The following is a 26036-nucleotide window of genomic DNA, read 5'->3' as shown; positions in this document are numbered from 1 at the left end:
CACGCTGGATGAGTCACAGAGCTTGGGAAATATACAGAGCCCATGTCGAGGTGTATGCAGAACAAAGATAGTTCTAAAGATTTTCGTCATCTTCAGTATTCAGTAACTGCGACAGGATTTCATCACATTTTCAAACTGCACCAGATGCAGAGTATACATCCGAGGTTAGATGTGGCTATTGAGACAAAGTGCAATCTAAGAGAACTCCGGATTAAAATTTGGAAACATTTCTTTCAGCTCGCTTTCCACAATACAAATTGGACATTAAGGTGCGGTGAACCGCATCCGACTGTTGGCAGGAAGGATACTTGGGAACGTGCCTACTAAGATTGCTCGAGTGTCTTCGTCTTGGCAGCGCACACTCCGAAAGCGATATTTGCGGAGCTCAAGAGCCTTCTGTCGCAATAGAAACTTTCCCCGCTATGTTGTCTAAATCCTTAAGAAAGAAATTGGATAGCTTCCAAGAAAGGGAAGCGAGAATGCTGTTACATAAATCAGATACTTCGACAGTCGGCGAGCAAAGTTCCATTCAAATAGAAGTTACGGGCTGCTTCAGACTTCATAAAGTTCTGAATAACATGAGGCTTACATTTGTGACATATACGTAAGAATGATCTGGCGTAATTAGTTTTAGCATTGACAAGGTTTATTTATGGTTCCTGTAACGAATGAACTCTAATTTAAAACGAAAGATGTTAATCACTCCAAGCCTCTGTTCTCTTTAGCGCGAGAGAGTATCAATATTTCTGTTGGAGATACAGTTCATCCAGAGAGAGTTACGAGTTTGTATCTAATGAAGTTAGCAATTACCTAAATATAATACCTACATATATTAGTTTTAAAAGTGAATTTATTGCTAAAGAAAAATTACTTTTTGCAGTAAGCATCAGAATATCTAATTGTCGTACTGGATTGTTCCCTTGTTGTTTCCATAGTTGAGGCCATTAAACCTCGGTAACGTGGCTGTCCTTGAAAAAGAGGTAACCGATACGATCTATGTAGATTACAGACGTTTTCTTCATTCATCTCAATGAACAAGGTTCGATGGTGAGATGGAGGAAGGGGGCAGGAGGGGAGGGAAAAGGATCTGTGTGGAGCGGGAGGAGAAGGAAGAAGATTAGCATTACCGACATACCTGTACGCAGTGTATTACGGAGTGAGGTCCTAAGGTCGACATGAAGATTATGCATCTGTCTGATGCGGACTTTAAGCTCGATGACTCTGTTGGTTTTTTTACGAAAGGAGTATGTATTTACAACTTGTTTTAATTCTCTCCTTCACTTTGGCTCTCATCTTATCAAGGACAATGCAGACACAACTTGCAGATTTGTACATCACAGTCAATCACAGGACAATTTTTTACACTAGACCCATATCCACAGGTACGATTATGGTAATCCTAGAAGTCTACAACTGATGTCTTCCTTTGGAAGCGACTTGAAGTTCCCTATTGCTTTCTGCAGCATGGAACGTGCAGGTCCTTGTATTTCACTTACCGTGAATTGTTTGCATCAGAATAAGACAATTCTGCAGCTGCTTGATCGTCGGATGTCAGAGCACTCCTGACAATTTCTTCCCTTTCTCTTCTGGGTGCGAAGATCCCCACTGCTAAGCCAGCAGCCAGCTTGGTTAGGTTTCCTCGAATGAGAGGGGTGCTTGTACTCCTCCAGCTGTTGCTTGTAATTCTGTGGTTCTTAACTTACGAACTCTAAATACTACAACGGAATAGGTGTGTCCTCGGAAAGTAATAGCAGGCATACAAAAACAGAGAGATTTAGGTATCGAGCGGAGAGTGTCAGCGCACAAGAGATTGCGAAACGATAACTGAAAAACTTCGTTAAAATATCTTCTTTATTAGCAAAGCAGAGAACAATTCGTTGGAAAATGTGTCGCCGTCTTCTGTAAATTAAGCTTTGTAATATATTGCAAGAAACCTAATATCGACAAAGTGGTGGAGAAGTGTTACGCTTTGTGTGGAAACGGCTATTTTACGTCAAACTGAAAGTACCCGTAAATTTCTCGACCACCTCCCGAGATGCCGTTCGGTCCGCGACGCAGAAGAGATGACATCGGCGCGCTAATACGGTGTAAACATTTCCGGCTCGCCTAGTTCTCGCGTGGTGTACACAGTGATAGTTCGTACCGGTCTTTGCTATATTCATACGAGTATTTCCATATTCTGTGCCACATCGTTAGACTTTGTGCTACGCTGCGTTCACCATCATGGACGGTGGCGATTACAGCCCTCTCACCCTTCTTTCTCCCCAAGCCTCAACAAACCAGCTGCACAGTTTTGCAATGGATAGTGATGCACATCATGAACCTATCAGTGAAGTGATCAGCGATGCAATCATCGCGCCCCAACGCGCACACATACCAACCTGTTCCACCTGTCGATGCACCTCCAGCAAGAGACCTGCAGCCCACGAAGGAGCGTAAGTGGAACTGCACGGAGGAAAAGGACACGACGACCAACGAGACAAAATGGAGGAAGTGTCGAGTTTCGATGCCACCAAAGAAGGAAATTTCATCCACCAACATTTAAGTGGCATTGGTAACTTAAACGCAACTACCGACAACGGATCTTTCATCTTATTTGTTGACCGTAGAGACAGAAACATAAACAGGCTCCACCCTATGGTGCTAGGCACACCTATTAGATGGAAATAAAGTATACAAGCACCTAACCAATATTACAGCGGCAGGGGAAAACTGTGTGAAAACTGAGACTGTGTCAGGATTAACTGCGAAGGCATCTGCAGCGGGGGGTAGGCGTGCGGTCAGGGGCGCCTTGCCACGGTTCGCGCGGCTCCTCCCGTCGGAAGTTCGAGTCCTCCCTCGGGGCATAGGTGTGTTTGTGTTGTCCTTAGCGTAACTTAATTTAAGTTAGATTAAGTAGTGTGTAAGCCTAGGGACCGATGACCTCAGCAGTTTGGTCCCATAGGAACTTACCACAAATTTCCAAAATTTGCTAAGGTCTTGGTTTAGTATTCTTCCCTAGACAAAAAAATAGGAGGTCTGTATTTCGATGTACTCCGGCACTAAACAAGGCATCCTTAATAATGTTGAAAACTTACCTTACAGATGACGAGTCGCTAACGGAAATGATGTGCTTTCACATCTGCCAATTTAGTAAAATTGTAAACCTCCACGGGCAAAAGGTAACAAAGCCGTCACCAGTTTATGTTGTGACACTTAGATTACAGCGGCTCCCACAGAAGCAGTAGGTGGCTCTGTTGTGTTCTGGGGATCTGGCATCATTTTTTCTGTTGTATGTGATGAAAATTCCTCTTCAACAAATGCATTTACATTGAGTGGGAAAATGCTTCTTTTTAAACACATATAGAACATTTTAGATTTGTTGCTGTCCTAGTATAGGGGAACTTCTTTTGCTACCACGTGACTTTAACATCCATTGTACACTGTGGTACTCTAGAAATGTCAACTCAATGGGAAAAATACTAGTGCATGTACGAGTAGTAGATACGGAAAACCTTATACTACTAGATGGTGATTCACTAACACGAATAATCAGACCTGATGAAGTTCCGATTGCGGTATACTTGAGCATACCATCCCCTGCACACTCTATCGGAACAGTATGGGAAATGATAACTTATACTTTAACTTCGAATCACTTGCCAGTTCATATTACGAGGCCTGTTCAGAAAGTAACCTCCGATTGATTGCCAAATTGAAACCACAGTGAACATCAGAAATGTTTTACTTGTAACAATTAGCTACACCTTTCAGCTACTTCTCTACGTAGTCGCCGTTCTGACTTAGACTTTTGTCATAGCGTTGTACCAACTTTTCAATAGCCTCATCATAGAAGGCAGCCGCCAGTGCTTTCCGCCAATTCTCCACGCTGGCCTACACCTCGTTGTCTGTGTCAAAATGTTGTCTTCAAAGACAGCGGTTCATGTGACCAGAGATGAAACTCAGGGGGAGACAATTGCGGACTGTATTGCGGGTAATCTCACATTTCCATTTGAAAACGATGCAGGAGCATCTTCATTGCCCCTGCAGAATGCGGCTGAGAATTGTCTTGAAGCAGAAACAGCACGACAGTTATGTAATGTTAGCTGCATAGCTTCAGGCGAAATTTCTCACCAGGCCCTCGTACTTGGCGGCAGACACTACTTTCTAGACATCTTTACGCACTCACTGCGAGCTCAGAAATGAGAAGAGCGACGTCATGCTAACTGGGGTTATACTAGAGACACTACCCAACACATCTGTGCAAAGCTTTATCGGATTTTCGTAGTCGTTTCCATTTCGCGACCGATCGGAGCTTACTTTCTGAACGCCCCTCGTATAATAAACGATCAACCTACGGAGACTGCCAAACACGCAAACAGCTGGATCTGGAACACAAACAAAGCCATCTGGAACCTATACGAAACACGATTGGAAGAAAAACTGGAATCGAACGTCGAAACTGGGGACCCGGAAGGAGAATATGTGACCTTGGCATCGTTTATCAGTGAAGCAGGAAGACATAAGCGGCTTCCTCATAGGCTACCACCTTGTTGGTGGACTTCAAAATGAGATGCAGTCTTCAAGGAACGCAGGGAGGCATTAAGACACTGTAAAAACCTCTCTAATGACACAAACTTTATTGCCTTTAAGAAAGCACAAGTTGCAGCCAAAAAAATTTTCAAGTACAAAAACAGAAAATCTTTGCAAAGTTTCTGCAGTGCGGTCTGCAAAGAAACGCAACTAATTAGAACTTGGAATGTAAAAAGGAATATAAAAACTGTCTGACAATGGCCATGCACACCCCACCACCATCCGAAGAACCTTTAGATTCGTTCTTGTGTAAGATAGATCCACCTCTCGTAATGGACAAGGAAGATGAGGCGGAATACGAAGAGTACAACACTGTAATTCCATAACCCTTTTCTCTGGAAGAACGGTACACTGCGCTCTCCAAAGGGAAGGGTACTGCACCTGGCCCAGATTACAACGACTAACCAATGCTGCGACACATCCCACTCAAAGGCAAACTAATACTGCTCCTAATTTACAATAGTGTATGGACACAAAAGATCCAAATCGACTCGCTGAAAACATGTCGTATCAACCCTATTCACAAATAGGGAACAAGATGTGTTAAACCCATTTGTATCAATCTATCACTTAACTACCGTGTTCGGCAAGGGTAATGGAAAACATTATTAAGCTGTATTAGAATTATATTAATACCTTCAGCTGCTAACGTGCGTTTATATATATATATCAACGGGGACAGGTGAAAATGTGTGCCCTGACCGAGTCTCGAACCCAGGATCTCCTGCATGCATGGGAGACGCTCTATCCAGCTGAGCCACCGAGGGCACAGACGATAGCGCGACTGCAGGGACTATCTCGCGCACGCCTCCCGCGAGACCCACATTCTCACCTTGTATGTCTACACACTACATTCGTAGTGTCCCACCCCAAGACACTCATTACTCGTGGAACACATTCCTTACCATGTCCCGTAAGGGTTCGGGGAATATGTGTGCATCCGCACAGAAGAAGAAGGTTATGGCCGGTGTTGCCAGAACTATATATGTACTTTATGGATAGGGTGTCTGTTCTTTCGGACCTGCAACCGTCTAGAACGAAATTAGAATTATATTAATACCTTCAGCTGCTGACGGGCGTTGATATATATCAACGGGGACAAGTAATCCTACGAGCGAATTTATGGTGACTGCACTAACAATATTTTATGGTTCCTTTATTATTTTCATACTCTTTATCCAGAAAACAATCTCGAAAGAGACCGTAGATCAGGGATAAAGAAAATAAGTTTATGAGTACGCACGCAAATGCAAAAACGTTATGATAACATATTCAGAGTAAGGCAAACTCATAACAGCATAAGGCAGGAATTTATATCGTAAAATCATACATGAGAGAAGAACAATTTCACTAGCTCCTCGCCTTGCGGGGTAGTCGTGCGGTCTAGGGCGCCTTGCCACAGTTCGCGCGGCTACCCCTGTGGGAGGTGTGTGTGTGTGTGTGTGTGTGTGTGTGTGTGTGTGTGTGTGTGTGTGTGTGTGTGTGTTTGAACTCCTACGGGACCAAACAGCTGAGGACATCCGTCCATAGACTTACACACTGCTTAAGCTAACTTATACTAAGGACAACACACACACACACACACACACACACACACACACACACACACACACACACACACACACACACACACACACACACATGCCCGAGCGAGGACTCGAACCTCCGGCGGGAGGGCCCGCGCAATCTAACCACGCGGCCACTCCGCGCAGCCGCCGTCGGAGGTTCGAGTTCTCCCACCGGCATAGGTGTGTGTGTTGTCCTTATCGTCAGTTAATTTAAGTTTGATTCAGTAGTGCGTAAGCCTTGGGACCGATGACCTCAGCAGTTTGGTCCCATAGGAACTCACCACAAATTTTCACGAACTTCCAAATCTGCTCCTCGATTCATCGAGAGGACAAATGAACGAGGGTTTGTACGACGAAACTTTTCGAGAAAGAGAGAGTTTGCCAACGTTCAGTGTTAATTCAATTACTCCAAAATATGTTCAACTGGTGCAGCCTGGCGACGTTTATTGTTACAGACTGTTGAAGAACCTTATACAACGACTCAAAATTGCAAGTACATCATCGAACGGAATAGACGGATAGCTGCTAGAGAAGATTCTATAAGAATTCAGTCAGTTGTACACTGACAGTTATGTTTTGATATGCGTGGTACGCCACGAAATTATATGAGCACTAAGAACCGTTTATAAATGTAAACAAAGTTTGTTCTGGAATAGACTCTTTGTGAAAAACCAAGTTCATGCAACAATTCGACTTCTCTTACATGTGCTGTATGTTTCAATAATTATTATTTCCCATGTTTCTACGACCAGTGCGATCCTGACTCTTGTAATGCTCCGTATGTTACACGCTGTACTTGTCACAAATGTAGACACAATAACATAAATAAAATTACTCTACTGATTTGATTTAAAGTTCCCATGTATCCATGTTATTTCTAATTCCAATCTGTTTACAAAAATGTTTATCTCCTTTTTCATAATAAAGATTATTAAAATATAAATTAAACATTAAATATTGATAATTTGCATAGCCAAAATAAACCTGTTGCTAGAGTTGCGTAGGAATGAAAGAAAATAGTACCAACAGCAAAATTCAATCTAAAGCCCTTGCTTTTCTGAAACAAAGCACTTTCTCTATAGGTTGCAGACTTCTTGAGCACTAGTGACTACACAAAGTACAGTGGTGTTCAAAATTTAAGGATGAAAGCAACCTTTGCATGATGTGTCACTGTCAAGCAACATAACTCGATGAGACTTGGACCATACATGGTAAGAACTGCTATAGTATAGTACAGAAGGTAACAGAAAGAAATACACAATGAGACAAACTGAAATGACCAATTTTTTTTCAGACAAAACTACACTTAAATCACGGAGACGTGCTGTTCTCCTGGACATTACAAAAATGGCTCTGAGCACTATTGGACTTAACTGCTGTGGTCATCAGTCCCCTAGAATTTAGAACTACCTAAACCTAACCAACCTAAGGACATCACACACGTCCATGCCCGAGGCAGGATTCGAACCTGCGACCGTAGCTGTCACGCGGCTCCAGACTGTAGCACCTAGAACCGCACGGCCACTCCGGCCGGCCTGGACATTACAAAAGGCGGTAAATGGTTCTTAATAGGGTGTGGGACCTCCACGAAAGGCAACGCTTGCTTTACAACGAGCTCCCATTCTGGGCCTAAAATCGATAAAGAGTTATTACGGTAGAGCGTCCCATTCCTCTACCAGTACGGCTGACAACTGCTGAAGGGCCGTTGGTGGATGTGGACGTGCTGCATTACATCTCCCCAACGAATCTCACACGTGTTCAATGGGATTTACGTCGATGAAACGGAAGGCCAGTCCATTAGCAGAAAATCCTGTCATTCCAAGGGCTCCTCCACATGCGCATTCCGATGCCGTCGCATATTGTCATTAATAAAAATGAAGTCAGCGCTGAATGCACCTCTGTTAAGATGCACATGTGGAAGTAGTTCGTTGTCACAATAACGTTGACCGGTGAGTGATAAAGACTGGGAGATCAGTAAGCCCATGCAACATTGCTTCCCCACCTGGACCACCAAACATTCATATTCGACTATGCTGAACGTACCCTGATATAGCGACAGGTGGGAACACGTAATGTACCCAGGAATATAAAAAAACCGAAGCGATACAGAAGCAGATGATTCCGAGACCAGTAATTTAATGTAGGATGTTCTGAAATTCCCGTTACTAACTTCTAGGACTTGTACAAGGGAGTGAGTACATAATATTTTGAACAGGAATTAATGTCCGGAAACGTCATCCAACGACGCTACAGAGCGCCAAAGGTATAGGCGCCGACACGATCTGGGAAGATGGAGACGGATAAATGTATCAATTTGAGATAAGGGTCCGTAGTTCGGAAATGAACGAGTCCAAATGGACAAGCGAAAACCATTCTGATACCTCTGACGGTGGACTACATATACCGGTGCTGTTATTGCCACGAGTGTGAGGTATACCACATTCAGAGGTGGTAGTATGGACCAAAACAAAATGTCCAGTAAACATGGACTCTATAATGCATTCCTGAGGAGGTATGAGCACTTGTTCATCTTCACTACTGTGAAACACATCTTCTCTACTGAAAAAGTGTTCATAGCTCTCAAGATATACATTTTAGAGCCCATGTTTACTAGACATTTTTTCTTGTTTTGGTCCGTATTACCACCTCTGAAAGTTGCGTGCCCTAAAATATTAGCAAAACAGTACCAGTACATGCATTCCACTATTAGAGGTATCAGAACGGTTTTCACTTATAACTTTCGACTCGTTAGTTTCCCGTTCAGGGACCATACCTCAAATTCGTTCATGTATCCTTTTCCATCATTCATGAAATTTTGTAACATTATCACGGAATCACCCTGTATATACGTACATTTACAGACGTCGGCGCCTATAACTTTGACGCTTCGTAGCGTCCTTGGATGCCTTTGCCGGACATGGATACTTATTCAGAATATTATGTACTCACTTCCCTCTACAAGTCCTAGAGTTTTATAACAGGAATTTCCGAATACCCCGTATAAGACACATCGGACCGCAAATATCAGGAAATACCCCCAAAATACCCCGGTTGTGTACGACAAATGTTGAACGTGTGACGTCACCAGATGTACCTCATCGCACATGCGTCGGTTGGGCCTGTCGATCCCTCCCTCGCCGGTAGAGGGCAGTGTTACACACCGCTCCGCTAGGGTACTCTGTTTCGTTGCTGCATTATCCTATGTGATATCGTAGTGCTCGTGGTAGTGTTAATACAAGACTACAGTGGCAGTTTACATTTACGATAACGGTGTAACCTAGCGAAGTGATGTGTAGCACTGCCCCCTACTAGTGAGAGTAGGATCGACAAGTCCAACTGCTGCACGTGTGGCGAAGTACGTTATGTGGTGACGTCACATGTTCAACATATGTCATACACATCTGGGGTATTTTCCGACATTTGTGGCTTTATTTGTCTTATATATTAAAGTACTTGTCTGAGCATCACCTACGTCGCTTCCAGCATTTTTAAAAGTTAGTAAGACTCACCCTGTATATCGTGTCTTCTAACAAGGCGAACTCTCCATCGCACCCCCTCTGATTTAGTGACAAAACGGCCCAGTGGGTTGCCCGTCAAATGTGAACCCAGATAAAACAAAAAAACACGAAGACGATGTACTGAACTGTGAAGAAAAAAGCAAAACAGAAACACTGAACGATCAAAGCTTAAGACGTGCAAGATCGAGCAAATTAAAAGCGCCTCGTCGTTGTCGTTGTGTGGTCACATTGTTGGACTGCCAGACGGGAGATACGGGTTCGAATCTCGCTCGTGCTCAAAGTTCTTTCTTTTTTTCACAAATTTATGGATTGTCTGTCCGGTCATCGACGTGTCTGTTCTCATTCTGTAGTCTTGAAAATTGTCGTACTATACATTGGTTATAGAACATTAGTCATGTGGTAAGAAAATACACTGAAGCACCAAAGAAACTGCTGCAGGTTTGCGTATTCAGATACAGCGATATGTAAAAGGCAGAAGACGGCACTGCGGTTGACAACGCCTATAATCACGACACGTGTGTGGCGCAGTTGTTAGATCGGTAGGTTGTCAAGATTTCAATAGTGTTATAGTCGGCGCACGAGGTAGCGATGAAGTGGGGATTTTCCCGTATGACCATTTCACGAGTGTAGCGTGAATTTCAGGAATACAACAAAACATCAAATCTCCGATATCCCTGCGGCCGGAAAAAGATCCTGCAAGAACGGGACCAACAACGATTGAAGAGAAGTTTTCAACGTGACAGAAGTTCAACCCTTCCGAAAATTGTTGCAGATTTCAGTACTGGGTCATCAAATGGTGCAAATGGCTCTGAGCACTATGGAACTTAACATCTATGGTCATCAGTCCCCTAGAATTTAGAACTACTTAAACCTAACTAACTCAGGACATCACACAACACCCAGTCATCACGAGGCAGAGAAAATCCCTGACCCCGCCGGGAATCGAACCCGGGAACCCGCGCGCGGGAAGCGAGAACGCTACCGCACGACCACGAGCTGCGGACCTGGGTCATCAACAAGTGTCAGAGTGCGACCCATTCAACGAAACATCATTGGTATGGGATTTCAGAGCCGAAAGCCCACACGTGTACCCTTGATGACTGCACTACACGAGACGTTACAACTGGCCTGGGCCCGTCAACACCGACATTGGGTTGTTGATGACTGCAAACATGTTGCCTTGTCGGACGAGTCTCGATTCAAATTGTATCGAGTGGATGGACGTGTACGAGTATGGATAGAACCTCATGAATCCATGGACCTTGCATGTCAGCTGAGAACTGTTCAAGCCGGTGGTGGCTCTGTAGAGGTGTGGAGCGTGTGCAGTTGGAGTGATATGGGATCTCTGATACGTCTAGATACCACTCTGACAGGTGACACGTATGTATCATCCTGTCTGATCACCTGCATCCGTTCACGTACATCGTGCATTCCGACGGACTTGGGCAATTCCAGCAGAACAATGTGACACCCCACACATCCAGAGTTGCTACAGAGTGGCTCCAGGAGCACTCTTCTTAGTTTAAACACTTCCGCTGGCCACCAAACTCCCCAGACATGAACATTATTGAGCATATCTTTGGAAGCCTTGCAACGCGCTGTTCAGAAGAGTTCTACACCCCCATCCCCATCCCGTATTCTTACGGATTTGTGGACAACCCTGCAGGATTCACGGTGTCAGTTCCCTCCAGCACTACTTCAGACATTAGTCGAGTCAATGCCATGTCGTGTTGCGGCACTTCAACGTGCTCACGGGGGCCCTACATGTTATTAGGCAGGTGTACCAGTTTCGTTGGCTCTTCAGTGTAGTACCGTCGCAAGTAAATGTGATGAATACTGAGAGCAGGCGAGATGCCGTGTAGACCTCTCCCAGAAATGGAAACAACAAATAAACTTGTGTGAACTATGTTACAACAATGGAATTCAAGAGGCAAAACTTCCAAAACGGAACGCAAGAGTAATAACACGTAGTACTTGTGTGGAACAAGTAGGGGGTACGTACGTCTGGATGTCCCTTCGTTACGCCTCGCTGTTGCAAACGGACGTTACACCACTACACAGACACAAATCTGAATTCAGCGAAAAGACACATCAATGACCGGAGGGACAGTTCACGATTCTGTGAGAAAAGAAGAGGCGCTAGGGAGGTTTGAACACGGATCTCCCCTTTCGAACTCCAACACCGTAACCATATAACCTCGACGCCGTGGCAAAGCACATTCGGTCGATGTCGCACATCTTGAGCTTGGACCGTTCAGTGTTTCTAATTTGCTTCCCTTTCGTAGTTCAGTACACCTTCTTCCTGTTTTCGTGCTTGATCTGTTTTCAGTTTTTGTCGGACTACCTGCTGGGCCATCTTACCATTAAATATGAGGGGGGTGCGATGAGGAGTTCCCCTTGCGACTGCGGCCGCCAAATGTATTTTGCAAAGCCAATAGGGGACAGTGATACAAATCCACGATTCTGCATGGCACAAGGTACCACATATATCAACGCAAAATTATTGAAATGACGATAATTCGAGATTTATTCTGTGGATGTGACAAAGAATAGCTGAAGTGCACGATACATGAGGTGGGCATGTAAAACATGAGAATACAACTCTAGACAAAGAATTTATGCTCGAATATAGATAATATTTGATCATTCGCTTACAAGTGTCAGTTCGGTCAATAAAGTGATGACTACGAACACTGACAGCAGAACAATTTGAAGTCTGAAGTATTGTTTCTTGTCTACGAGAGGAGCGCAGTGTGATAGTTGTGTTGTACAATGAAATCATCACGTCACACACAACCAAAACGGCGTTCTTAAGTGTCATGGATTTCATCCGTGTAGCAAAACATGTACACCTTTCGACAATTAGACACTTCGTTGTCCGAAGACAAACCTTTCACGAACATTTACTCGATGATATTGTATTTCGACTTCTCGGCAAATGGAACTATTAATCCTTAGTCGAATATACATGTAGACATGCCCTCGGGGGATGGCGGGACATATTATTCAGTTGACGGTATCGAGAGTGACTTAGCTCTTTCCCGTTATTGTGTTTTACGAAACGGTTGTCGCAAGTTATTACACAAGTATCTGAGCTACAGAATGACGAGAGTTTCAAGCACATGACCACACTGACTGATTTACTTACATCCAGAGTATGCCATGTATCACAGTCCACCAAATAAACGATTCCTCTACACCATTCAACCAAGGTGGCTATCCGCAACATGTTCTCCCACGTTCGCAGCTGCAATTGCCACGTATTCTTAGATATGCTGTTGTCCACCATCAACACTTGAGTGCCTGCTTTCCTTGCGGAATTCTTGCACTATATTGGTTTGGCAAAAAACGCTCAATCTTCATAATCTCAAGAATTGTAAATCAACTACGGACAGTATGGCCACACAAATGAAGAATTTCATATTAATAACTTCGTAATTTTCTTGTTTCATAATTTTTTACTAATTTGTGGAAGCCGTTGCGAGTCATTGGTGGTAATTTATTCGTTCTGCTCCTGTCGCTAGCAAACATTGCGAATGAATTATGAGATTTACGTGGAGTTCATATTTAAAGCAGACAAATAAATACCAGAAGGGCATATGGCACCTGATACTAATCGCCATTTTATCGTATGAATTACAAACTAAAATTTTTACAAGCATTCGTAGGTATTAACACCAAAAGATGACGTCTGTTCCATAACGAAGTAGCGCCGACTCTCTCGCTAAGGGAATGGTTACTTGCTTACACACAAAGGTTGATAGTTGACTTTCCCTGCAGTGTTACTAGCGTGCGTTATTGCGTAGCTGATCCACGGTTTTTATGGTAGCTTCCACAACATTTATTCTGCTTTAGTACTACGACCTCTGATAAGATTTCATTATCAAACACTAAAATTCTTATCTGAGCAACCTAAATTATACTCCAATAAATAACAAAATGACTTTACGGTGACGAAGTTGGTCACTGAAATTCTACGTGCTGTACTTTTCCTGTTCCTGTTTACAGTTTATGTTCATCCTTTTTTTCATACAGAGTGAGATATAAAACGAATCTTGCAGCGCAAGTTAGACTGCGGCCTCATGAATCACAGTGTATCTCGTTCTGCACGAAAATAATTACCGCTTGTAAATTATGATAAGGAATGGCGCAGCCACGAAGTAGTACGTACTCAAGTCCGCTGGACTCGGCTCACAGAAGAGACCTGGAGAGGACTGAACGATAGGTTAGGAAGTGAATAAAACTAAAATTACTGTCAGTTGCTGGCGAGAGATAATTCATTTACCGCAAGTGAGAAAGTCGAGATAGGCAATCAGTTGGGCGAGGCGTGCAAGGGCTCTTGCGATCCTCAGGCGATAATTGTCGCGGACTGGCATTTAAGCTGGATTCGATTGAAATCTGGCGCTCAGAGAACGTTTCGCGACTCACCAACAACAGCAACGAGCCCTCTCCTGGAACACAGCACAATACGCTAGTGATCATGCTTGCATTCAATCGAAGATAGTATTAATAACACCAGGGTAATCTAGTTTATTTCTTATTTTTCACGATGTGTTTAAGAGATTGGTATCACATTCAGAAGATGCTGAGTTAAAATTCGATTCGATCTCCCCTTCTACCTCTGCCATATGCTTATCGAACTGAACTAGTGCAGTCTCTAATGTTCTCAACGATTAACTGGATGCTGCGCTCTAAATTTTCTTTCTTACCTATTTTCTAGTAGTATTTGTGGTTTTTATCAAAGTTCCAGGGATCATAAACCGTTCCTCGAAGAATGATTTCCGAATGGGTAACATAGTCCGGAAGCTTGATCACCGGACGCTAAGGAACGTCGTAAATATTAGAAATAATCCTTGTTACTGAAAATTGCAACAAGGAGTCGAGATCAATAAAACCGATACTGGTTGGAAGATTCGAAAGATTAATTCAGTACTTAGATATCATTCTGTGTCATTCACAACGTTACTGCATACGTTGTGCTGGTAAGATTACTTTATGCACCTGTAAATGTCTGAAGGTCAGTGTAAGCCATACGGGAAAACTGGTGATGGAGGAATTTACGAAGCATTGAAATCTAAAGGAATTGCAGCAGTTGGCACAAAACTCAAATTATGGAGGTTTTCGGTGGTGTACTACGCGCTGAGAAAATGAAGTAGAAATATTAGCATTTCAACGTACCATCGGGGACGATGACTTTATTTTTATTTATTTATTATTTATTTAGAATGCTCCATTAAATTGCAATATTATATCTTTAATAATCTAAGATTTTAAAGACTACTTTATTGGGTTTCATGCGTTCTAATATTTCAAGAATTTACTGTTGCGTGAAATCCTAATCGTCTTCTGTTCATCCTGCCCTTGCATAAAAGCCTCTGACTTCTTTATGCCATTCATCATCTTCGTCTTCTTTACGTGTTGGTATACTAATATGTTATTATGCGTATTATTTGCATGCATTTGAGGCATTGTTGTGGAATCCGGATAGTGTTTCAATAGATTTTGTTACAGTTATGAAAATTGGAAATTTGTGGTAAGTCCTACGGGACCAAACTGCTGAGCTCATCGGTACCTAAGCTTACACACTACTTAATCTAACTTACGCTAAAGACAACACACACACCCATGCCCGAGGGAGGACTCGAGCCTCCGGCGGGGGACAGTTGTCGAAAGACGCCGTTTAAACAAGTCTATCCTAATGTTACTTTATGCTATAAGCTATGGCCGGCCGGAGTGGCCGAACGGTTCTAGGCGCTACAGTCTGCAACCGCGCGACCGCAACGATCGCAGTTTCGAATCCTGCCTCGGGCATGGATATGTGTGATGTCCTTAGTTAGGTTTAAGTAGTTCTAACTTCTAGGGGACTGATGACCTCAGCAGTTAAGTCCCATAGTGCTCAGAGTCACCATTATAAGCTATGTGGACACAATTTTGCATACTGATTTCCCTTCTAACGTTAGTTGTACTCTTTATAGTCTGGAGCGTGCATTTACATCTTTTCTCTTGATGATGTTTTTTCAGTCATCAGTCTCAGACCTTCGTAATTCCATGTATGTGTTTTTCGCGATGGGTAGTATTTTTTAAAGGTTTCTGGTGCCTTTTACAAACTATTTGAATCCCCATGGTGCTGAACGATGGTGTTCAGGTTGTTCATTCCAGTGTGACTTGCTGTCCGCGGATGTACAAGAAATTATTAATACACACTCAGAACTTTGATCATTATGCAATTAGAATTATATTAATACCTTCAGCTGATAAGGGGTGTTGATATATATCTACGGGGACCCGAGATCTCCTGCTTACATGGCAGACGCTCTATCCATATGAGCCACCGAGGGCACAGAGGATAGAACGACTATCTAGCGCACGCCTCCCGCGAGACCCAATACTTTGAGTCAGCGTGGATTTTCAGCTAAAGATTAGTACATATTGCGAAGATTGACTTGCACACGGTTTGTAAAAGATGCTTTTCCATTAAACAAGTTTTTTATAGATCTCTCACCTAATTTTGTACTTTTCATAAATAACATTCGGATAATTGTAACCAATTTTGGAAGTCATTTTCCTGAAACTGCAGATGCAAAAAAATGTGGAGAGGATGAAATTCGATGGAATGTAGTGTTAGCAGAACAGTCTTTCTGTTGATCGCTCTCGAACTTCTGAAATGCCTCTTAGTGACATTTGCGTTGTAAGTTACTGCTGCTAAGACCATAGTTTCACTTCTTTCATCAGTTGCTCTTCGTTTTCTTTGGCGTATTTTATTCTCCACACTTCCAGTTCCAAGAAAATTTTTATAATGTTGGCAAAGACCGATCTTCAGTGCTTGGCACGATCTGGATACTCTTCAGCATACAACCGCACCGCTGCTGTAATAGCTTTTTGACATTCGCCATAAACGACACCGATTTTTTCAATTGTCGTATACATTGTGAATGACTCAATACCTCCTCAAGCAAGTTATCTGATTGCTGCAACAGCAGAACTCAGGCTGAGGGGCTGTAAGCATACAGGTAAACTCAAGAACCACACCTGAGTTACGTGTTTGTTTACATTTGGTGTAATATGGCAGAAGTTTGTGGTCCCTCTTCTCCCTACGGCGTAACAGCGGTTTGTGGCGCTGTTATCTTGATATTATTTGTTGAAGTCCGATACATGTTATGTCGTTGAAATTGAAGCTTCTTTTAGATGCCACAGAAAAACGGTTATAGTTTCATTAGAAAAATAGCGATGTTCCAGTGCCATGATCCCATCTCGAAAAATAGATTCCTCCAAGCCTGCAAAATACCCGTCAACTTCGGCCGTTAGTTCTTCTTTTGACGAGAATCACCGTCCGCCGAGGAACCTTTTGAGCTCCGGGAAGAAATGGAAGTCTGTTCGAGCCAAATCAGGCGGGAGGATGTAGCAACAGTTCGTATCTTAGTTCATGTATTTTTGCCATGCCAACGACACTTGTGTGTGGGAGTACACTGTCTTGATTAAACGTGACTTTCTTCCTTACCAGACCTGGAGTCTTTCGCATATCTGTTACTTTGGTTAGTCCAAGATATCATTATCTCGTAATTTCCTGACCAGTGGGTTCAAAATGGTTCAAATGGCTCTGAGCACTATGGGACTTAACATCTATGGTCATCAGTCCCCTAGAACTTACAACTACTTAAACCTAACTAACCTAAGGACATCACACAACACCCAGTCATCACGAGGCAGAGAAAATCCCTGACCCCGCCGGGAATCGAACCCGGGAACCTGGGCGCGTGACCAGTGGGAAGATTCCTTTCCCATCACAGAAAACTGATTTCATGTCCTCTCTGGCCGACCATATGGCTCTTGCTTCCTTTGGTGGTGGTGAATCAAAATGTTTCCATTGTGTTTACTGTTTTTTCGTCTCTGGAATATAGCAGTAGACCCAAGTTCCATCTCCAGGCACAGGCCAACGCAAAATATCTTGTTCGTTGCAGTAAAACGTGTCAAGCATTGCTCGGACATTTCCATTCCGATGCGTTTCTGATCCTGCGTTAAGGGCCCCGCGGAACACATCTGATAGATTATTTTCTCATACCAAATTCCTCTTTTAAAATGTGGTATGACTCTTCAAATGGCATCCCTACGTCAGTAATTTTTCATACTTTCAATCTGCGATCCCCCATGACAATTTTATGAACTTTTCCAACAATTTATGGGGTAGCGGCATATCTTGGCTAACCACTACATGGGTCTAAGCTGATCCAATCAAATTTATAACTCGTTTGCCCTCTGTCAACAGTTGAGTACGAAGGAGCGGAGTCCCCGAGTGTGTTGTCAAAATCGGCTTTCTTTGCTTTCATACCTTTTTGTACGAAGTACTTAACCGCTTTTCGAATTTCGATATTTTCCATCTTGACAAATCACTAGACGGTAACAACAACAGCGAGACGCCCACACCACAGATCTGTACCCAGAGCACTGAACTTCACGTGTTTACTTATATGACGCTTTATTACACATGAACATCGTTGCACTAGCACTGACATCTGGTGATGGTTCCGTGAACTTTCCAAACTAGCCTTGTACCCGACCCCACCATCCCATACCTTAAGATTTTCTCATTCACTGAAATCCCTCCGTTTCCTCCTATTTTATTGCCACTTACCACTTACCTTAACATTAACTGACAACCTCGTGCAGAACTTCACCGGTGGCATCGGTTTCCTGACGCCAGACATGGTGACATCGTCGTTACCCCTCGCTCCAGCTGGAAGTGAGCAGCTACCTGTCCTACTCACTATCTCCTACACGCCCGGGTTCCCGGGTTCGATTCCCGGCGGGGTCAGGGATTTTCTCTGCCTCGTGATGGCTGGGTGTTGTGTGATGTCCTTAGGTTAGTTAGGTTTAAGTAGTTCTAAGTTCTAGGGGACTGATAACCATAGATATTAAGTCCCATAGTGCTCAGAGCCATTTTTTGAACTATCTCCTACACAACACACCCCACTGGTGCACCCATTTGTAATGTCTATCCCAAGCACATCCGACACTATTCCTTTACTAACTGATTTGCCGACGGAGAATCGATTGATACTCAAATTCGAAGCCATCAATTATTGCTCCCACACCTCAGTGACGCACACCACGGGGCAACCTACCTGTAACACATCTTGTCAAACGACATAATTCACTACATCCCAACCAAACCCAACTATCCTCACCACTGAGACTTTTACAGCCCCTGATTACTACCACTTCTATTACTCCTTATTCTCAACACTCCATAAACGCAGCAATACCTCTCTCCCATCTCTTGCTACTAGCTTATAGTACCTATACAACATATCACAGCGAAAGCTGAATACTCCCGTTACAACATATGACATTCAACAAGTACTCCAGACAAAACGCAACACAGTTTCCTCTCAGGACTGTATTAACTACAGATATATGAAAGGATGCCCCATGCACTACCTAGAAATCCTGGCCATTCGTTACAATGTAATCCTCCACAAAGATTTCTGTATGAACTGTGAAAACCTCTTCAATTCAGCTTTTCCTCAAACCCAACAAACAAGCCAGCAACACTTCCTCCTACCGTTCCATCAGCCTCACCTCGGTGTAGAGAAAGGTCTACGTGTCCGCCTTCTTCCAACGTATTCATGAACATCTAAACCAACACCTAATCGTTCCTGTCAACCATTGTGGCATCCACCTCAACTTAACTTCGAATGACCTACTCTTGTACGTTACCCGTTTCCTATCCCCCCAAATTAACATTTTTGTATGTCCTTGATCTCGACAAAACATATATTCTTGTACAGCATTCTGGTCTCCTCTTCAAGCTTAATAATAATGTACTTCCAATTAACAATGTCCGCCTTATCGCATGCTTTCTGTCCAGTTGCCCTTCCTGTGTCACCATCAACACCAACTCCTGTATCTTCCATTTCACCGCAGGTGTACCCTATGGAACCATTTTTTATCCATTCCTGTATGTCCTACGCACAGTCAATATGCGTAAGCTGCCACCTCCTGTTCGTCTCCTCCTGTATGCCAAAGACACCGCTCTCTAGCATATCCTCTAGAAACCACAACGGTCCCTCCATACTCAACTCTACCAATTCACTTCCTGTTGCAACCAACGAATCTTCAGAATAAACCCTTCCAAAATCCAGTTACAAATTACTGGACTATTCACACGCAGCTTCCGCCACTTAACTTCTACCTTACCATTTTTGACTGCCCTATCCAATCAACTAACATAGTAGAACACCTCGGATTAACGCTTGATCGCTGTCTAATATCGAAAGCCCACCTACTAACCATTCAGCAGGAAGTCCACAAAACACCAAAACCAATAACCGGCCGAACAGGGGGACTACTCTCTTCCACAGTCCTCCACACCCATAAATCCTTGATCCGCCCTATCTTCTGATGTGCTAACATAGCATGTATTTTTGTGTCACAAAAAGCCTATCAAGTCCTACAAATACTAGAACGCCACACACTTCACCTAGCCTTTCGTATCCGTTTACCTTCCCCTACAACAACTTCCATATTGAACACCTACGAATATCCTATATCACCCACGATCTTGACGCAGATCACCCTACAGCTTCCCCCCCCCCCCCCCCCCCCACCGTGCTATCTGATGATAATTCTCTGAGGCGTATGTATCCATATATCCCCCCAAAACTAAACCTACACACTATCCACATCCTACCCTAACGAGACGTTAATCACATCACCTTATCCGACCTTGAGATCCGCCAAAATATATACCCGTCCTACCAGATATAGCACAACCTACCACTCCTCCGCTTGTCAGCGCTTCTGTCATCCCTACTGCCCTCCACCTACATCCTAGGGTTTGTTGCGGAACCTATCCCTCATCATCCTCTCATATCTCTAAACCAAACATCCACCCAGAGAATACCTATACTACACACCACCAAACGACCCACAATTTACCATTGCCCCTCGCAGTCTACATAAACTCGTCACTCCATTATAGTCTGTGTAAATAGTTTAAACACTCAACAAATCGGCTTCTTATCTTTTAACCGAAGCAACTCACTATCTCAGTTCTATTTTTGTGAAAAAATTCAACGTTTAGTGCCATTTAAGATTTTTACTGTGTTCTAAATTTAAATCGTTTGCTACGTATGTGTGTGATGTCTGTTCTGTCGGACACACACACACACACACACACACACACACACACACACACACACGTATATATATATACACTCCTGGAAATGGAAAAAAGAACACATTGACACCGGTGTGTCAGACCCACCATACTTGCTCCGGACACTGCGAGAGGGCTGTACAAGCAATGATCACACGTACGGCACAGCGGACACACCAGGAACCGCGGTGTTGGCCGTCGAATGGCGCTAGCTGCACAGCATTTGTGCACCGCCGCCGTCAGTGTCAGCCAGTTTGCCGTGGCATACGGAGCTCCATCGTAGTCTTTAACACTGGTAGCATGCCGCGACAGCGTGGACGTGAACCGTATGTGCAGTTGACGGACTTTGAGCGAGGGCGTATAGTGGGCATGCGGGAGGCCGGGTGGACGTACCGCCGAATTGCTCAACACGTGGGGCGTGAGGTCTCCACAGTACATCGATGTTGTCGCCAGTGGTCGGCGGAAGGTGCACGTGCCCGTCGACCTGGGACCGGACCGCAGCGACGCACGGGTGCACGCCAAGACCGTAGGATCCTACGCAGTGCCGTAGGGGACCGCACCGCCACTTCCCAGCAAATTAGGGACACTGTTGCTCCTGGGGTATCGGCGAGGACCATTCGCAACCGTCTCCATGAAGCTGGGCTACGGTCCCGCACACCGTTAGGCCGTCTTCCGCTCACGCCCCAACATCGTGCAGCCCGCCTCCAGTGGTGTCGCGACAGGCGTGAATGGAGGGACGAATGGAGACGTGTCGTCTTCAGCGATGAGAGTCGCTTCTGCCTTGGTGCCAATGATGGTCGTATGCGTGTTTGGCGCCGTGCAGGTGAGCGCCACAATCAGGACTGCATACGACCGAGGCACACAGGGCCAACACCCGGCATCGTGGTGTGGGGAGCGATCTCCTACACTGGCCGTACACCACTGGTGATCGTCGAGGGGACACTGAATAGTGCACGGTACATCCAAACCGTCATCGAACCCATCGTTCTACCATTCCTAGACCGGCAAGGGAACTTGCTGTTCCAACAGGACAATGCACGTCCGCATGTATCCCGTGCCACCCAACGTGCTCTAGAAGGTGTAAGTCAACTACCCTGGCCAGCAAGGTCTCCGGATCTGTCCCCCATTCAGCATGTTTGGGACTGGATGAAGCGTCGTCTCACGCGGTCTGCACGTCCGGCACGAACGCTGGTCCAACTGAGGCGCCAGGTGGAAATGGCATGGCAAGCCGTTCCACAGGACTACATCCAGCATCTCTACGATCGTCTCCATGGGAGAATAGCAGCCTGCATTGCTGCGAAAGGTGGATATACACTGTACTAGTGCCGACATTGTGCATGCTCTGTTGCCTGTGTCTATGTGCCTGTGGTTCTGTCAGTGTGATCATGTGATGTATCTGACCCCAGGAATGTGTCAATAAAGTTTCCCCTTCCTGGGACAATGAATTCACGGTGTTCTTATTTCAATTTATATATATATATATATATATATATATATATATATATATATATATATAATGTGTGTGTGTGTGTGTGTGTGTGACAGGACAGACACCACACACATACGTAGCAAACAATTTAAATTTAGAACACAGCAAAAATCTTAAAGCCGCCTGGTGTGGCCGAGCAGTTCTAGACGCTTCAGTCTGGAACCGCGTGACCGCTACGGTCGGATGTCCAAATCCTGCCTCGGGCATGGATATGTGTGATGTCCTTAGGTTAGTTAGGTTTGAGTAGTTCTAAGTTCTAGGGGACTGATGACCTCCGATGTTAAGTCCCATAGTGCTCAGAACCATATACACGAGGGTTGGAACTTAAATAGTTAAATAGTGGCAACTATTTATTCACAACCGATACGAAAGAGTTACATGTTTTCACCCGTTACTGTTCTTCAAAGTAGTCACCAGCATTGTGTAGAACCCATTGCCAGCGACGTGGAAGGAGTAATATACCGTTACCTGTTCTGTTGATGGTGCGAATGGAACAGTCTGCTGCCTGTCGAATCTCTGGAACAGTTCTGAAGCGAATGCCACGAAGTGGTTCCTTTGTCTTCGGAATCAAATCAAAGTCACAAGGACTTAAGCACGGGGAGTATGGTGGATGGTACAGTGCCCCCCAGTTCCATCGACCGAACAGAGCAGCCTCAGCTTGCGCTGTATGCGCCAGCGCATTGTCGTGCAAAATGAGGGTGGGGTTGCGCAGAAAGTCTCGTCGCTTCTTTCGCAAATCTGGTCGCAGGTGATGCTGCAAAAACGAACAGTAATACTGTGCATTGACGGTCTGCCGTGGAGGAACGTAATGCGTTAGGATAACACCATCACAGTCGTACACGAGAATCACCAAAACCTTAGACCGCTCCATTATCACCATCAACTGAACAGGCTCTGCTAACGGTATACTACGCCTTCTACATAGCTGGAAATGGGTTCTGCACAACTCTGGTGACTACTTTGAAAGACAGTAACAGGTGCAAACATGTAACTCTTTTGTATCGGTTGTGAAAAAATAGTTGCCACTATTTAACTTACAACCCTCGTATATATATTAGGCGTGACTGCCTTGATGACTTCTTTGCAGATGCACGACAGGATCCGAGTCTCTTGCGGGTATACAGGATTCGTTGTGAGCAAATAGCTGAATGGACAGTGAAGATTACTAGCTATTGACAAGTTGAGAATTTGGGAGGGACGGGAAGCATTTCCGAATGGCCGAGGCGCTGCCGGCACTGTAGCTCAGCGTGTTCAGTCAGGGGACTAGTTGCGTTCTGTAATAAAAGAAAAAAAACTGACTAAAGGAATCAACGATGCACTTGAACGGGTGCGAAGTGACGTCCACCCAGACCAAATTCAACGAACAATCACGAACAAAATGGGGAAAAGGCGGTTAAGGTGACCGCTCGCTTTAAGCAGGAGATCCCGGTTCTTGTCCCGGTTCGGCAGAAATTTTCAGCTTTCACCATCGAACTATTGCAATGTCCCAGTGCGGCTGGCGTCGGACTTTCCTTAGAAAAAATTAAATCGGTTGGATGAAGAGCGTCGAATTGTAACCGCCGATGATTATGGAGAAGAATGAAATAAAAATTTAAAAAATATTAATTTAGAACATTGTCAAGCAAAGCAAAGAAAGCACTTAGCACGTTTTGAAGCTCGTGCTTCTTGGCCTTGCTAGCTTTCGAATTGTATAAATGTCAGATTACAAATCCAGTGATCTGAAGATCGATCCTCAATCGGTCCTGGGATATTTTATGTAATTTATTGAATCCTTCAACACTGACAATGCTTTGCTGCTTTGAAGAACACTACAGAGTCCTCGTTAAATTGCAGGTCGCGCTACAACTGTTTAAGTAATTAAGTACAAAGGTCGGAAGAGGGCCATGGTATACCATTTCTAGTAGAGTCATACCTATTAAGGCACTATATTGTTCAAACTAATCTTCGGGTTGAGGATGGATTTCAGTATATTATAGGACTGTTAAGGTGTGCGGGGTTAATAAAACCTACTATTTTGCTGTTTCTTGCCAAGTACTTCATTTCAGCATTGCCCCAGATCACCCTAGCGAAGCAAAAGTGGCCAGAATTAATGTACAATGTAATTCAAACCCCAACAACGCCGAATTAAATGTCAGTGTACGAAATATTGGCACGGCTCATTTTAGATGTAGAGCAGTGTTATTGTAATCAATAAATACACACTATTGTTGTTGTTGTTGTCGTTGTGGTCTTCAGTCCAAAGACTTGTTTGATGCAACTCTCCATGCCATTCTTCCTGTGCAAGCTTCTTCATCTCCGAGTAACTACTGCAACCTATGTCCCTCTGAATCTGCTCAGTCTATTCATCTCTTGGCCTCCCTCTACGATTTTCACCCTCTACGTTTCCCTCAAATACTAAATTGGTAAACCCTTTATACCTTAGCCTGTCTCATACATCTTGCTCACCAGATGGTACAGTTTTGTCATGGCTGGCTCTCCCAAGGCTATCTGTAGTTCTAACGGAATTTTGTCTGCTACCGGGGCCTTGTTTCGACTTCGGTCTTTCAGTGCTCTGACGAATTCTTCACGCAGTATCTTATTTCCCATCTCATATTCATCTACGTCCTCTTCTATTTCCATAATATTGCCCTCAAGTACATCGTCCTTATATAGACCCTCTATATACTGCTTCCACCTTTCTGCTTTCTGTTCTTTGCATAGGACTGGTTTCCATCTGAGCTCTTGATATTCATACAGGTGGTTCTATTTCCTCCAAAGGTCTCTTTAATTTTTTTGTAGGTGGCATCTATCTTACCGCTAGTGATACAAGCTTCTACATCCTTACATTTGTCCTCTCAGCGACCTACACGGAACTCTTTACTATGCTAGTCGCAATACATCGCAGTTATATTGTACAGTTCAAATTACATGTAAGGAAATTTCTTATTTCAGGAAGATCGCAGACTTTCCCGTATTTTGTTAGATGAACGAGTAGATTTCCAAAACTTATTTTATTTTTCATTGAGGTAGCTCTTCTCTGCCTGTCATCTACAATCATGTGTTGGGCACTCTTTTTGCCCACGGAGAATGAAAAAGAAATCAGGCACATAGAAAGAGATGCTTTTTATTTCCAAAAGCAGCACCTGAGACCTGATTTTTATTGTACTTATCAGTCATTATCTGTTGTTACTTTAAGTAATTTGCCGTAATTGTTAGTTTGCTAGATAACGAGAAAAATTTTATAGTAATAAGTACTAGTCAGTATTACACCATAGTTTAGTGTTAGAACGTTCAGGACTACCCTTAAATGCTGTTTTTATACACTGTAGTGCAAAATTCACTGGAGATTCACCCGTTTGTGTGTGCGCGTAGGTGCGTGCGTGCGTGTGTGTGATTGCTTATTTTACTGTAATTAAAAATCAGTTGCAGCAAAAATCTGATAAGCACAAATGACAAATAGAAACACAATAAGTAACAGAACGAGATTTTCACTCTGCAGCGCAGTGTGCGCTGATATGAAACTTCCTGGCAGATTAAAACTGTCAGAAGTAATGCTGTGAGGACGGGGCGTGAGTCGTGCTTGGGTAGCTCAGTTGGTAGAGCACTTGCCCGCAAAAGGCAAAGGTCCCGAGTTCGAGTCTCGGTCCGGCACACAGTTTTAATCTGCCAGGAAGTTTCACAATAAGTAACAGGCAAAATGATTAAAGGATAGTTAGCAGACTGAGACTTATGTACACAAATTATCTCACACAGGG

At 43.9% G+C, this 26036-nt stretch overlaps 1 protein-coding gene and 1 non-coding gene across 3 annotated transcripts in view; both read left to right on the top strand.

The window, feature by feature from the left end:
- LOC126249708 (protein Wnt-16-like) overlaps window positions 1–26036 on the top strand; it is an 879813-nt gene that overhangs the window by 587182 nt on the left and 266595 nt on the right. The gene's annotated exons all lie outside the window — the stretch shown is intronic.
- Window positions 25859–25933, top strand: Trnal-caa (transfer RNA leucine (anticodon CAA)). The gene has a single exon. It is a non-coding gene; the product is annotated as a tRNA-Leu (tRNA).

The sequence above is a fragment of the Schistocerca nitens genome, chromosome 3 (assembly GCF_023898315.1).
Source record: "Schistocerca nitens isolate TAMUIC-IGC-003100 chromosome 3, iqSchNite1.1, whole genome shotgun sequence".
In the NCBI taxonomy this organism is placed as follows: domain Eukaryota; kingdom Metazoa; phylum Arthropoda; class Insecta; order Orthoptera; family Acrididae; genus Schistocerca; species Schistocerca nitens.
This window is presented reverse-complemented; position numbering and strand designations above follow the sequence as displayed.